Source organism: Lissotriton vulgaris, unplaced genomic scaffold (genome assembly GCF_964263255.1).
Source record: "Lissotriton vulgaris unplaced genomic scaffold, aLisVul1.2 SCAFFOLD_1016, whole genome shotgun sequence".
NCBI classification, from domain to species: domain Eukaryota; kingdom Metazoa; phylum Chordata; class Amphibia; order Caudata; family Salamandridae; genus Lissotriton; species Lissotriton vulgaris.
Genome location: NW_028243438.1, coordinates 214755 through 229149, shown reverse-complemented (window position 1 = coordinate 229149; position 14395 = coordinate 214755). Strand labels below are relative to the sequence as shown.

At 47.0% G+C, this 14395-nt stretch overlaps 1 protein-coding gene across 2 annotated transcripts in view; it reads left to right on the top strand.

Moving 5' to 3' along the window:
• LOC147668346 (sialate O-acetylesterase-like) overlaps positions 1–14395 on the top strand; it is a 615033-nt gene that overhangs the window by 520823 nt on the left and 79815 nt on the right. The window lies entirely within an intron of this gene.

The following is a 14395-nucleotide window of genomic DNA, read 5'->3' as shown; positions in this document are numbered from 1 at the left end:
TCTTCTTTAGGATGAGGAATTGAGATTTGGGGACCACTTCGATGGCACCTTTCTGCATCATGACACGGATTTGCTGGAAAAGTTCTTTGAGGTGCACAGGAGGGGAACCAGTTGGAGGAGTGTGAGGAGGGAATTTTACGAACTCCAAGGCGTGGCCCTTTGATACAATGTCCAGAACCCTACGGTCCGAGGTGATTGAGGACCATTAAGAAAAGAACAGGGAGAATCACCCTCCAACCTTGTGCGGGAAAGGAAAGTCATTGTCTTTTTGATGTGGAACCTCTATAGGAAGATTTTCCACGATAGGAATTGGAAGTGTGCTGGCGTGAGGTCTGCTGTTGCTGGTTGGAATACCATTGATTTCCTTGGTTATAAGAGCGGTATTGGCTTGATCCTCCACGAAAAGAAGAAGAGGTGGTGTTGCGTCCGCGTGCACCACGAAAGGGCTGTTTTCGGAACTGGAAAGTGCCCAAAGAGCGAGCTTCGTCAGTATCTTTTTTCATCGTTTGCAGCGCCTCGTCGACATGCTGACTGAATAATGACTGCCCGTCATAAGGCATGTCTAGAATTTTGGCCTGGACTTCCTGGTGGAAAGAAGTTGATCGAAGCCAACCCTGGCGACGTAGAATGGCTGCCCCTGCCAATTGACGGAAGCCAGTGCAGACAATATCAACGGAGCAATCGATGATCTCCTCCGACGCTCTTTCTCCATCTTGGAGATTCTTAAGAGCCTCCGCCCTGGAGGCTTCCGGAATGAGGGCAACCAAGCTGGACATGTCAGACCACATCTGACGATCGTAGTGTCAGATTCAGTACCTTGTATTCCAACGACTTCCACAGGAGCTGAACGGCTGAAGTATCTTGATGAATTTTTCCCAACTCCCCAATGCCTCTGCACCAGAATCTCTCTGGATAACAGAAACAGGGGGGGGAGGGGAATTGGGACAGAAAGAGAGACTGCCACACCGGTATCGTCACTTGACTCCTAGTGGACACCTGACTGCACCTGTAAACAAAGCACAATTACTACAGCCAAATTACTCTATTGTCTCTGAGTATATGTATTTTTAACCAAGTTTACTCTATATACCTTAACATGTGTGGATTGAAGCCCCTCTCTATGTACGGTGTTGATAGAATAACACACTTTGTATTCAAGTGAAAAAAATGAGGAGGTCTTTGATTCTGGTTCTTCTGTAAGGATGCTCCCATGAAGTAGTGCGGAGTATGGTGGTAAGTATAAATATAGATATATATATTTGTGCCTACTTTTAGATCTTAGTAATTGGTAGAAAAACCAGCAACTTCTTTAGAAAAACTGAGTTCATATGAAAAGTGTCTATTTGCCTCTGAACAGGTATGGCTGTTCATAGGGCAAGAGGAAAATAATTGGAATATGAAAGTAATGAACTGAAATAGGAAGTGAATAGACTGTGTTCAGGCTTAGGGTTTTCTTTTAGTAATTGCAGGAGAAAAACTGGTTGCCCAAAAATATACACTGTTCTTCATAAGCGTACTTGGAAAATACTGGAAACTTAGTCAAGCGCTAGACCACTAATGCGCTTGAATGCTCTGCCATGCAAACCTTCAAAAAGAAATTACACCTCACCGGGAAATGACTGGAAGTTAGAACCTTCGAAGAAACCCTGGAGCAGCAGACCTTAGCGTGAACTGCCAAGCGGTTCTCCAGAAACGGAAAATTCACCTCACCGGGAATGAATGCAAGCGGAAAACCCTTGCAGAAAACTGGAATTGCAGAACTAGGAGTACCGGAAACAAGGAACTCCCAAGATAGAAACTGGAAATATTTCTCAAAAGAGAGAGACACAGGAACGTGGTCACACGGCAAGAAAATTCAGTTGAAGTGCGCCGTTATTCAATCAGCGCAAGCCGATTACAGCTGGCTGTCAGAACGGGGCAAAACACTAGAACGCCAACCACTAGGACCGCAATGATTGATGAGGGAGAGAAGTAAAAGATTACAAAAGCCCATTCTAAATGTGTGTCTGCATTGCCTACGCCACCAACTGACTCCACAATGCTGGATAAGGATGAGCAGTGAAAACCAATCTAGTTTTGAAAGTAGGGGAACAACTCTTTAGTGGAAGGGAATCTTGACTAATCCTGACAGTACCCCCCCACCAAAACACCCTCTCTAGGTTTTTGTGGATTAGTCTTATGGAACTCCTTCACTAACCTTGGAGCATGAACATTGGAATTGGGCTCCCTTGACCTCTTCTCTGGACCAAAACCCTTCCAATCCACCAAATACCATAATTGGCCCTTCTTAATCTTAGAATCAAGTATTCGTTTTACTTCATATTCTTCTTCAGAGTGCACTTGAATGGATACCGGAGGTGAAACCCGTCTTAAATTGGGTGGGCTTCTTTTGATCAGTGAAACATGAAAGGTGGGATGTATTTTAAACTTACTAGGAAGTTTCACTTTGACACTGACTGGATTGATCATTTGAACTACATGATATGGACCCACAAACCTAGGTTGAAATTTCCTGTTACCTCTCAACCGCATATGTCGTGCGGAAACCCAATTCAAATCCCCTGGTTGGAAATTGGGACTATCTTTTCTTCTTTTGTCTGCCTGTTTCCTCATTGAATCTTTAGTCTTTACTAGATTATCAGTAGCCTTCTGATAAGCTTCTTGCAAATTCAGTATGACCTCCTCAGCTTCAGGCACATCCAAATCTACCTTTCCATGCAACATGTTTAGATGCCTTCCAGAATTTAGGTAAAAAGGCGAGTAACCAGTAGAAGAATAGACTTAATTGTTGTACGCAAATTCTGCTGTACCAAGTAATTCAGGCCACTCTCCCTCTTGATCCATCAAATAAAGCCGTAAATATTGTTCAAGATCCTGAATAACTCTCTCGGTTTGTCCATCCGTTTCTGGATAGAAACTGGTGGACAGACGAGAATCTACTCCTAATCCTTTCGGAAAGGATTTCCAAAACCTAGAAGTAAATTGTGAACCCCGGTCTGAAATTACAACCTTGGGTATTCCATGGAGTTTCACAATATTCTGAATGAATAAGCTAGCCAAATCAGAAGCATTTGGAAGAGCCTTGAGAGGTATGAAATGACTCATTTTGGAAAAATGGTCTACCACCACCCAGATGACTGAATAACACTTGCTGGAAGGCAAATCCACAATAAAATCCATGGATACTGTATGCCATGGATAAAGGGCCACTGGAAGAGGAATAAGAAGACCCTGTGGAGTCTGGCGATCAACCTTTCCCTTCACACATTACTCACACGTGGCGACATGCTGTCTCACCTGAGCTTCCATGCCAGGCCATCGAAAAGATCTTTTCAAAAGCTCTAGAGTCTTTTTAATGCCTTCATGACCAGCCAACGGATGATTATGAAATATTTGAATCACCTTGTTCCGGGGGTCTTCATTAGGCACGAATGGTTTTCCTTGAAAGTATGGTTTTCCATTTCGGATCTCACGCTCAGGTCCTTCCAATTTCCATGATTCCAATTCACTCCCCGGAAGACTTTCACAAATTTTTTCTTCTAGTTTTTCATAAACTGTGGAACTCACTATTTTCTCTTCTAGAATGATAACACCTGGATTTCACTTCTTCTTTGCCATCTCCTACATTCAGCCGAGACAAAGCGTCAGCTTTCCCATTAGCTGAACCTGGCTTGTACGTCAAAACGAAATCATAATCAGCAAAAAAGAGTGACCATCTAAGCTGTCTTGAGGTAAGAGTTCTGGCTGACTTTAAAAATTGCAGATTGCAGTGATCTGTAAACACTGTTACAAAACGTTTGGCCCCAAACAAATAATGTCTCCAGTCCTGGAAGGCATCTTTGATTGCCAGCAGTTCCTTATCGGCAATGGAATAATTAATTTCAGCTCTGGATTGTTTTTGTGAACGGTAAGCCACAGGGTGAAGTTGGCCAGTGTCTTTATGTTGTTGTGAGAGTATTCCTCCAATTGCCAAATTTGAATTTCAAATTCAAATTTCAAATTTATTTATTATGTTTTGGCTCTCAAAGAGGGCCACATAAGCATATGCAATACAAAGCAACACAATCACAGAAAGTACAAAAAGTTTAAAAAGCACAATATTCGATCCGCAATAGCTATACTGCTAACAATCAATCCAACAAGGCCGGGCAGACACAGTTTTTCCAGTAAAATTAATAAATAGCTAAAAATCCTTTAAAAAAGTTAAAAATATAAGCACAGAACATTTCGTTTGGAGGGCAATAAAGTGCATAAAGAAAATCTTTTAAAGTGACAATGCTGAGGCGGAGACAGATTACTTTAAGCCATCGGTTGCGCAAATTACGTAACATAGGACAAATCAATAATACATGCATACAGTCCTGGTTGTTCAGTTTACATAAATTGCACAAAGCAGAAGTGCCATACCATTTGGACAGCAATATATTAAGTGGGATTAAATCATAGCGTAATAAAAACCAAAACCTACGTATCCCATGTGGTAGATTCCATAGGGCATAGGGTTGTGGCTGTTTCAACCTATAGGAAGAGATGAGCGGCTCCACGTTCCTTTTATCTCCAACTGATTTTTTGTCAGAAAGGAAACAAAACTCCCACGAGGCCTCCTTAAGGACATGCTTTAACTGCGTGGGAGAATAGGAGAAGAGAGCACTTTCATCAAGTTTAAGGATCTTCACAGCCCTTCTAAAATTGCTTACGAGTTTAGAGAACTCCTTAAAATTGCCCAATAGTTCGTTTTTGAGTAAAACTCGCAGGGTACCATCTCTCGCTCTGGCCAAACTGGCCACCCATCTTATTAGGGCGCACAGACCCTGAACCCAGGAACTCCTGAGTCCAAAGTCCAGCCTGCAGGCGGCCAGTGGGCAAGCATTGTTAAGAGTCGAGAGGGATCTTAAGAGTTTCCCCTCAATCTTGTGGCAAAAGTCCCAGTTTTTTACCTCTATTAATTCTATACCGTACAAGATAGTTGCGGGGATTTTTGCTCTAAATACTTCTAGAAGGCTAGCAAAGTGTCTTTTCCCCGTTGCCTGGTATAGGGACTTTAACCCATTGCCATGGGCAAGAGCTTTGCGGGAGCAGTGCTCTATATGGAGTTTCTCGCTCATATTGGCCGAGAAAATTTTCCCCAAAAAGGTATAGCAAGTTACGACCTCCAATCTATGCCCTCCAATAGCCCAACCAAAATTTGTCAAGCGGCACTTCTTCTTACCAGCAATACACATCACTTTACTTTTATTAGTATTTATCTTCATGTGATGCTCCCCAGCGAAGGCCTGGAGAGCCTGTAGCCGGTTTGCAAGACCTGTGGGGGTCAAGTCAAGCAACAAAACATCGTCGGCATACATCAGACAGGATATTGGCGCCCCTCCTATCATCGGTGCAATCCCCTCACTGGCAGACACGGCAGCAGGGAGGTCAGTTGTATATAAGGAAAACAAAAGGGGTGCCAGTAAGCAGCCTTGTTTAAGGCCATTCCGAGATGGTATTTTGGCCGAAAGCCCCCTTTCGCCCCCCATTAAGACCCTGCACCAGGTCTCAGTGTGCAGAGCCCGCACCAATTCCAACAGGGGAGTAGGGGCACCCAGCGTCGCCAGTTTTCTCCACAGCGTTCCACGGTCTACTTTATCGAACGCTGTGGAGAAATCAATGAAGGCGGCGTATACAACTCCCCCTCTCACCTGGACATATTTATCTGTGATCACCTGAAGGGCAGTCATGTTGTCTAGCGTGCCATGCTCCCTTCGGAAACCAGTCTGTTCCAACGGCAGAATATTGTGCTCCTCGACCCAATCAGAAAGAGAACTAAGGAGACATTTCGCAAAGACCTTTCCGATGGAGTCGAGGAGCGCAATCAGGCGGTAATTACTGGGGCTATCCCTTGTACCCTTTTTAAAGATAGGGACCAGAATGCTTCCTCTCCAGGAAGCAGGAACACATTTGGAAAGATGGCACGCCCTAAACAAGGGGTACAAGATTTTACTCCAGCTTAAGGGATCTTGTTTAAGGACCGTCATCGGTAGCTCATCCGGTCCCATGGCCCCAGAGGGTCGCATATTTTTTATAGCCGTCTCGATTTCTTTCTCAGAGGGAAAGAAAACCAGGTCTTCAGGGGCAGCATACATGAAGTTATCCATACCTGTGGTCCCGTTCCCTGCATAGAGCTCTCGGATATGAGAGGACCATAGATCTTCTGGGATAGGGATGGGAATAGGGGAATGGCGTGTACCACATCCTTTCCCAATTATTGCCCAAAAGTCTTTAATGTTACCATGTGCAGCAGATTCCCTCAGTTTAATCCATATTTCATCCTCCCTATCCTTTTTAATTTTTAGCTTGAGTCTGCTTCTCTTTCTTTTTAACCTAGCGATATCTTTCCCACGTTCCAGGACCCTTTCAACATACTGTTCGCGGATTAGTTTATTTAATTCCCTATTCAGATTACGCAATGTCATAGGGACTACCTCTCCTTTCCTAGGGGGGACAGTTTTATTTGCGTACAATAAGATCTTTCGCATAAATTCTTCAAAACAAACTAATTCGCTGCCGTTCCACTCATTTATTACCCTAAGGGTATCGGCCAATAGGTCCTGCACCCCATTAATGGCGGCACTGTTCCAGAAGCACCTTCCAGAGGTGGTATGGAAGGTAGCCTCATTGCCATTTAGCGACCAAGACGCCGTATTCAAAGAATTTAAAGACACTGTTAATAACAATATACTGTGGTCGCTGAGTGTCGTGGGTATAATCTTTAGGTCAAGAATCTGAGGAAACAGGCCATAGTCGGCAATAGCATAGTCCAAAATTGACGACCCAAAGGGGGATTTGTGAGTATAATTAGCGGGGACGTCAGATGGAAATCTTCCATTTAAGATAATACCATCCCCAATCGCTAGTTCTTTTAACAGAATCTTCCCTCTTTTATTTGTCATCAAGTTTTCCGGAAAAAGCGTCTGGGGGATAAAATGTACCTCTTCCTTAACTTTATTCCTGAAGAGTTTTAGACTAGCGTTTGAAATTTTACAATTCAAATCACCTACAAGCAAAATTACAGGGAAAGGAGGGGAATTTTTTATCTGTTCCATATACTGGAGAACCCGCTGCAAATTATCATTAAAACACTCCTCTGGGGGTATATACACATTAAAAATTACCATGGGATATTTTATACCATCATGGAACAAATTTTCTAGTGTTATTGTGTGGAAAAGTCTACTGGAATCAATATAATGGGAGAATCTCCATTGAAATTTATTTGACAATAAGCAGGCGATCCCCCCCCTGGCATGCCCTTTCTTAGAGGGCGCAGCTGGAACTTCCAGAACGTAAAAATCTTTTAAAGGAGTTAACATATCAATGCACCATGTTTCCTGAATGCACAATATATCAGCCTCCAGAGTAGATAAAAAAGCAAGTTTCTCTGGGCTGTTGTGGAATCCGGCCGCATTCCAGGAAATTATATTTAATGCAGTGTTAAAGATGGTGAAACAATTTGGGGTTATCCTTCGTTTTTGTTGATAATGCACTATGGAGCCAATTCCACCGGTTATTATCATCTATGAGTGAGGAATTCTCAATTAGTGGAAGTGGCTTCACGTGCGACACTGAGCGTTTTCCCCTGGAAACCCAAATTTTCAGATCTCTCAGGGGAGAGTTTACCCCGTTTTGCTCACCACCCCCAAACCCCTGCTTACATAAAGGATTTGGCTTGCCTGGGTTGGAGATAGGGAGAATATCAATACCTAAACGCTGAAAATTTTCAGCTTGTTCTAGTATCAAGTTTGTTATAATAGGCGAGTAAAATTTCACCCGTATACTCAAAACCCTACTTCCACCCAACAGAGACACCAATTCTATGTCTCTAGACTGAATATGATAGAGACTTTCAACCTCACTGAAACGTTTGAGAAGCCAAGCTCTGTTTAACAAAAGGTCAGTATCAAATAATGGAACAAAATCTAATACACGCACATCCACAGGGGCCTTAGAAATATTTACAGAACGGGCCGAAGGACAAGAGTTTTCCGAATCAAGTGTTACAGCAAAGGGGGGGGCCAAAGGATTTAGAGTCCCAGATGGATAAGAGATTGGTACTCCTAATGCACTCCGTGAAGGAGAGCATGGGAGAGAGCCCCCTATTTGCGGTGTATCTTCCTGCGTAAGCAGACTACATTGTTCATTTTCCTCCTCTGCAGAGGTTAAAGCAGTTAAGTTCACGTCCATGTCCACCTTTAAGGAAGTAGATGAGGGTTCCCCATTCCTTACATCATTCTCCCTTGCCTCTGTGAACTTTTGGAAAATAATCCTCCGCTGCTTCTTCTTTCTGTATTTTCGTATTGGTTTCCTCTTGCTGGCTTTGTTAATTTTTTGTTTACCATTTTTTCCCTTTTCTTCATTGACCTCTAGTTTGTCGGTCAGGGGTTCTTTTCCGCACTCAGGCACAAAGATAGGAAATAACTCCTGGACCGTTTTAGGGCCAGACAAAGCTTTATCCTCCTCCTCTATCTCTAGGACTATATTTTTGATACCGTTAGAAGCTGCAGTACGGGGCATATCCTTGTGAGGATCCATAGAAGGCACTTCATTTTTCCTATCTAGTTCCCCTCTAGTATCACTGGATTTCCCCTCAGATACATATTGTTCAGACTTGGGGGGAGAGGCCTTACTCATATCCGACGATTTCTGCAGCAATGTCTTTAGAATTTGAGTGACTGAATCAAGAATACAGTCCGAGCTGCCTACGAATTTCCCTAGAAGCAGTAAGATTGAAGCTAGGAGTTGTTCCAGCGCGATCATGGACTCAGAGATCGGCTTTTCTCGTGCTTCCACAGTGCAACAATTATCCAGGAGATTAAGATCGGGGCTCTTGGAGGTGTTTAACAAGTCAGATATTTCCTGTCTGTTTAACGAAGGGGTGCTACTATACAGCAGTAACCCAGAAGGGGTGGCACCCCCTGGAACTTTAAACTGCTCCAAAGATTCCACTTTAGCTGGGCTTACGTAGCGTCCCCATAGTTCCAGGTCAATGGATAGTGCAGACAAGTCACCCCCCGGCCTGTCATTCATGGGTGACTGAGGGATCGGTGGTATGTGCACTGGCTCACTTACGATCGTCAGCTTCCCCTCTGTGGAGTCCCGTAGGGGAGACCCCCCTACCATAGATTGGGGGGCCCCCTGCTGTACCTGGGGTGGTTGGGGATCTATAGTAGCTGGTAAATGTAATTCCAGGGCTTTAGTATCTGGTTTTTCTGGAGTCGCAAATTTGGATTTTTTTAAACCAGATAGATCCCAGAGTTCAGATAACTGGCATTGGCCTTTCAACGGTGGGTTGTTCACTGATTTGTTTCTTGTGCGGGTGGTAGTTAATTTTCGGCCAGGTTTTTCTCCCACTACCCTTCCTGATCGTAGGATTTTAGACATTTTCCACAGAGATAAATTTAAACGAGAAATGTAGGAATATAAAACGGATAAAAGTCTGGAATGACGTCAGCCCCTGACGGGCCAAGTAGGACCGGGGTGCAGTATAGCTATAACAGTACTCGAATCAACTCACCCACCTACTCAAGTGGACACAAGTTCAAAGAGGTGATAACAAAAATGTAAAGGACCGGGCCCAGCCCAGCCTACCTCGGTCACTGAGGGCCACAGAGGGCCCGCCCTTTGCCCGGGCTTAGCCCGGTGTCGCCCGCGCGCGTCCCGCGATGCGTGGTCTCCCAGCGCTAATGAAGGCAGGTGAGGGGGGCGTGGCGGCGAGATGTAGCTGGCCCCGCTGACTTGTGGGCAATGTGGTTTTCCTTCCACTCGAGCCGCCACCAGCCTCTCCCAGCGAGTGTTTCCCGCGGAGCGGGAAACGCGAGCAGTAACTCTCCAAAGCGCTGCCAGATAGCGCCTGCAGCACAGAGATGCCCAAGGTTCTTTTCCGCTCGCAATTTCTTCACTGAAGCAACGGACACGCTCTCCTAAAACACAGCAGCACTTGGTAAGTGGTTATCCACTCCACAGCGGTCTCCCAGCGCTAATGAAGGCAGGTGAGGGGGGCGTGGCGGCGAGATGTAGCTGGCCCCGCTGACTTGTGGGCAATGTGGTTTTCCTTCCACTCGAGCCGCCACCAGCCTCTCCCAGCGAGTGTTTCCCGCGGAGCGGGAAACGCGAGCAGTAACTCTCCAAAGCGCTGCCAGATAGCGCCTGCAGCACAGAGATGCCCAAGGTTCTTTTCCGCTCGCAATTTCTTCACTGAAGCAACGGACACGCTCTCCTAAAACACAGCAGCACTTGGTAAGTGGTTATCCTGCCAAATTTGAAGCATCTGCTTCCACAAAGAAAGGTTCCGCCAAATTCGGATGTTGTAGAACTGGTCCCGTGATGAAGGTTTCTTTCAATAACTGGAAAGCCTTTTCGGTTTCAGTGTTCCAATCACATTTTTCATTTTTCTTAAGCAATCGAGTAATGGGACCAACCTTCTCAGAAAAATCTTGAATAAAACGCCAATAGAAATTGGCGAATCCCAAGAAACTCTGTATTTCCTTCACTGTACGTGGAATTGGCCAATCCTTAATAGCCTTAACCTTGGAATCATCCATCGCAACACCTTCTGGAGTTATAGCCTTAACCTTGGAATCATCCATCGCAACACCTTCTGGAGTTAGAATGAAGCCTAAAAATTCCACCTGTGTGGAGTGAAATACACACTTCTCTAATTTCACAAATAGTTGGGTCTGAAGTAAACGCTCCAAAATGGGCCGCACATGTTGCACATGTTCTTCTGTGTTCTTGGAGAAGATGAGTATATCATCAATATATACCAGAGCAGAGGAGGAGCTTCGCGGGCGAACAAGATGGCCGCGTAAGCTCGGAGCTCCGCGGACCCTCCGACCCTCCGCAAATATCCTGCTGACCATCCTGCTCCACGTTAGTGGATATCGATTGGTGAGAGGTCGCGGACGCAGGAACTGCTTTCCGCTTTCAAATCTGTTGCTCCTAGGCGAAGTTACGTCGAGCTGAACTTCGTGCCAGGGATGCGCCATTGTCTCATGGGTGGCCGATGATCGTCTCAACGCTCCGCATGATTGGAATGCGAAGTGAAAATCCGATCCCTGCTGGCGGAGTGCGTGTAGCTGCGAAGTCGCCTGTTGTCGGCCTGGTCTATTTGCTGGCTTCGCCTCTGTTCTGCACATCTGCTTTCCTTGACCGGGCGGTGTAGCCCTTTGTCCTCCTTGGATCCATCATGGCCGGCAGAGGGGACCCCGACAAGACGACGAACAGAGGCTTTCGGAGGACAACTCAGACGCAGTTGAACAAGATCGGCCGCTATGCCCAGCAGCGGACCTCGCCCTCTGCTGTGGCCTCTTCCAAAGACTCACAACGCGCGGGCTCGCCTGATGGCTCTGAGCCCACTTTAAGTGATATTATGGGGGCCATTGCGGGCATTCGGACTGAAATGCAGAAGCAACATGAGGTCCTGACTCATAAGGTGGACACCCTGGCCGTGATCTCAACTTGATCAGGGCCGACCTGGGAAAGACTAAAGACCGGGTGAAATCCCTTGATATTAAGACCTCCAGTTTGACTACCGATGTCTCGGACCTGCAAGCGGAGGTCCGGACCCTACGGTCGGTCAACGACCAATTTTCCAAACGGCTGGAGGATTTCGAAGGGCGTGCAAGGCGGCAGAACGTTCGCATCATTGGTATACCGGAGGGAGCGGAGGAGGCGGCAGTGGACCTTTTTGTGGAAGACTTAATACAGACACATCTCGCACCATCTGGACTAAGTAACTTCTTTTCTGTGGAACGGGCCCATCGGATACCTGGCGGCCCTCCGAAGTCGGGTGTTGCACCTAGACCCATCATCGCTCAGCTCTTCAACTTTAGAGACCGTGATGTGATTCTTCAAGCTTCCAGGAGACATGGGCCACTTAAATTTCAGAACTCAGAGGTGCACTTCTACCCGGACTTCACTAGGGCCGTCCAGAGACAACGTCAGAGCTTTGCAGGGGTGAAACGGCGCCTGAGGGACATGGGTTTTAAGTACTCTATGCTATTCCCTGCTAAACTACGGATTGAGTATGAGGGCCGAGCTCTGTTCTTCGATGTGCCAGAGAATGCGAGCGATTGGCTGGACACTTGGCCGCAACGTCGAGAAGAACACGACGAACACTCCGGTGGCGCAACTGGTGGCCCTGATCTCTAGGACTAGGTTTTGCTGTGCCGATTATGGCGGTTGGCGTCCCTGATGTCTGTGACGGCTAATACCAATGCTTTTCCGTTCTTGATGTTTCTTCTGTTTTTCCATGGAGGGTGGCGGGAGGGGATTGCAGAGATTCCGTACTCCTTTAGGGTCTTTTGGTAGATTAGTTTATGGGGCGACAGGCACACTGCTGGTTGGGGGGGCTTTTTAGTCTGCTGCAGGGGTGCAGGGTGGGGGGTGGTGGTGGGGAAGTTTGTTTGTTTTTTCTTTACTCTCTCTTTCTATCTCTTAGGCAATGGGTTGTGTATACTGCTCTGTTTCACTTGTTGTTGAGGCTTGCTGGGGTTGGGTGGGGCCTGGGTCACGATGATGGGGGGTAGGAAACTACGAGTTCTCAGTTGGAATGTTAACGGGTTGGGTGACCGTATTAAGAGAGGGGTTGTGCTTCAATTGATCAAACGTCATATGCCAGATGTTGTTCTCCTGCAGGAGACGCATCTGGTTGGTAATACATGTAAAGCGCTTAATCGTAAAGGGTACAAAATGGTGGCACATTCAGGGTTCTCTTCGGGATCTCGGGGGCGGGTGTTCTTGTTCGTGCGTCCCTTCCGCTTGAGATTGGCACTACTGTGATCGATGAGAGGGGGCGGTACGCCGCCGTGGCGGGACGTTGGGAAGGGCGTGCCCTGACATTACTTTCAGTTTACGTTCCCCCGGGCCTACAGTCTGGCACTTTCCAGGACCTTGGTGGCGCCATCTTGAATTTGCCTGCTGGGTTGTTGATAGTGGGGGGTGATTTCAATTCGGTTTGCTCCGGCTCCTTGGACTGCCATCCGCCTAGAGACCTCCGTAGCTCCCAATTGTGGCTGCCGGCTTTTCTCGAGACGCTGGGACTGGTAGACAGTTGGCGGCTTTTGCATCCCACACAATGTCACTATTCCTTCCACTCTGGCGCCCATGGTAGTCTTTCTTGGATCGACTACGTTCTTACATTGGCGGCTCACGCGCCTGCTGTTTCTGAGGCTCGTTTTCTGGCACGGGGTGTTTCTGATCATTCCCCTCTGTGGGTCTCCTTTGACTTTGATATTATCATGTCGGAACGACCGGCGGTTGTTAACCCGTGGTATTTCCGTAATCCCAAGACTCGTAATCTCCTAGCCAAGGCCATCGATCTCTATTTTACTGAAAACGAGGGATCGGTTGCGTCGGCCGCAACTTTATGGGAGGCATTTAAGACAGTTTTGAGGGGCGAGGCCTTTGCTCTTATAGCGGAAGCCCGTAGAGTTAGAGATGCTGATTTGGTACGCATTGAGGAGGAGATCGTGGAGATTGACACCCAGTTGGAGGATGAGCCCGATCCCGCTCTCCTACATGATCTCTCACTCAAGCAGTCGGAGGACTGTGATCTTGCTACTAACGCTGCCCTTGCCCTAGCTAAAGAACAGCAGGGTCGGATATACGACGTCGGCGATAAGGCCGGGAAGTTGCTGGCCTGGCTGGACAGGAGGGAGACAGCTAGCCGTGTTGTACCTGAGATATTGGGGGAGGACGGAGTTGTTGTCACTGATCCAAGGGCCATTGCTGAGTCCTTCGCTGACTACTTTCGAGGCGTCTACACCTCTGTCTCGGACCGGTCTGAGACCGATTCAACAGTGTTTCTTTCAGCTGTTGATCTCCCGTGCCTGTCGGACGATGAAAGCAATGACCTGGACAGGGACGTCTCTGTGGATGAGGTCGCACTTGCGATCCGATCACTGCGATCGGGCAAGGCACCTGGTCCCAACGGTATCCCAGTGGAGCTGTATAAGATCAGGCCGGATGTGGTTTCCCCACACCTGCGTAACATGTTCCTGGAGGCGCGGGAGAATGGCCTACTTCCCCTTGACCAGAGGTTGGCCACTATTGTGGTCATCCATAAGGAAGGGAAGCCGAGAGATTTGTGCCGGTCATACCGTCCCATCTCCCTCCTGAATGCTGAGCCTAAGATTCTCGCCAAGATACTCGCCAATCGCCTGGTTGGTGTTATCGGCGACTTAGTGCATCCGGACCAGTCGGGCTTTATTCCACACCGCAACACTGCCCTTAACTTGCGTAGACTTCACGGCGCCCTGGCCAGGGCCCATACCCTTGAGGAGCCGGCTGTCCTTGCGTCTTTAGACGCCACGATGGCTTTTGCCTCTCTCGAATGGAGTTACCTTTGGGCGGTGTTGGC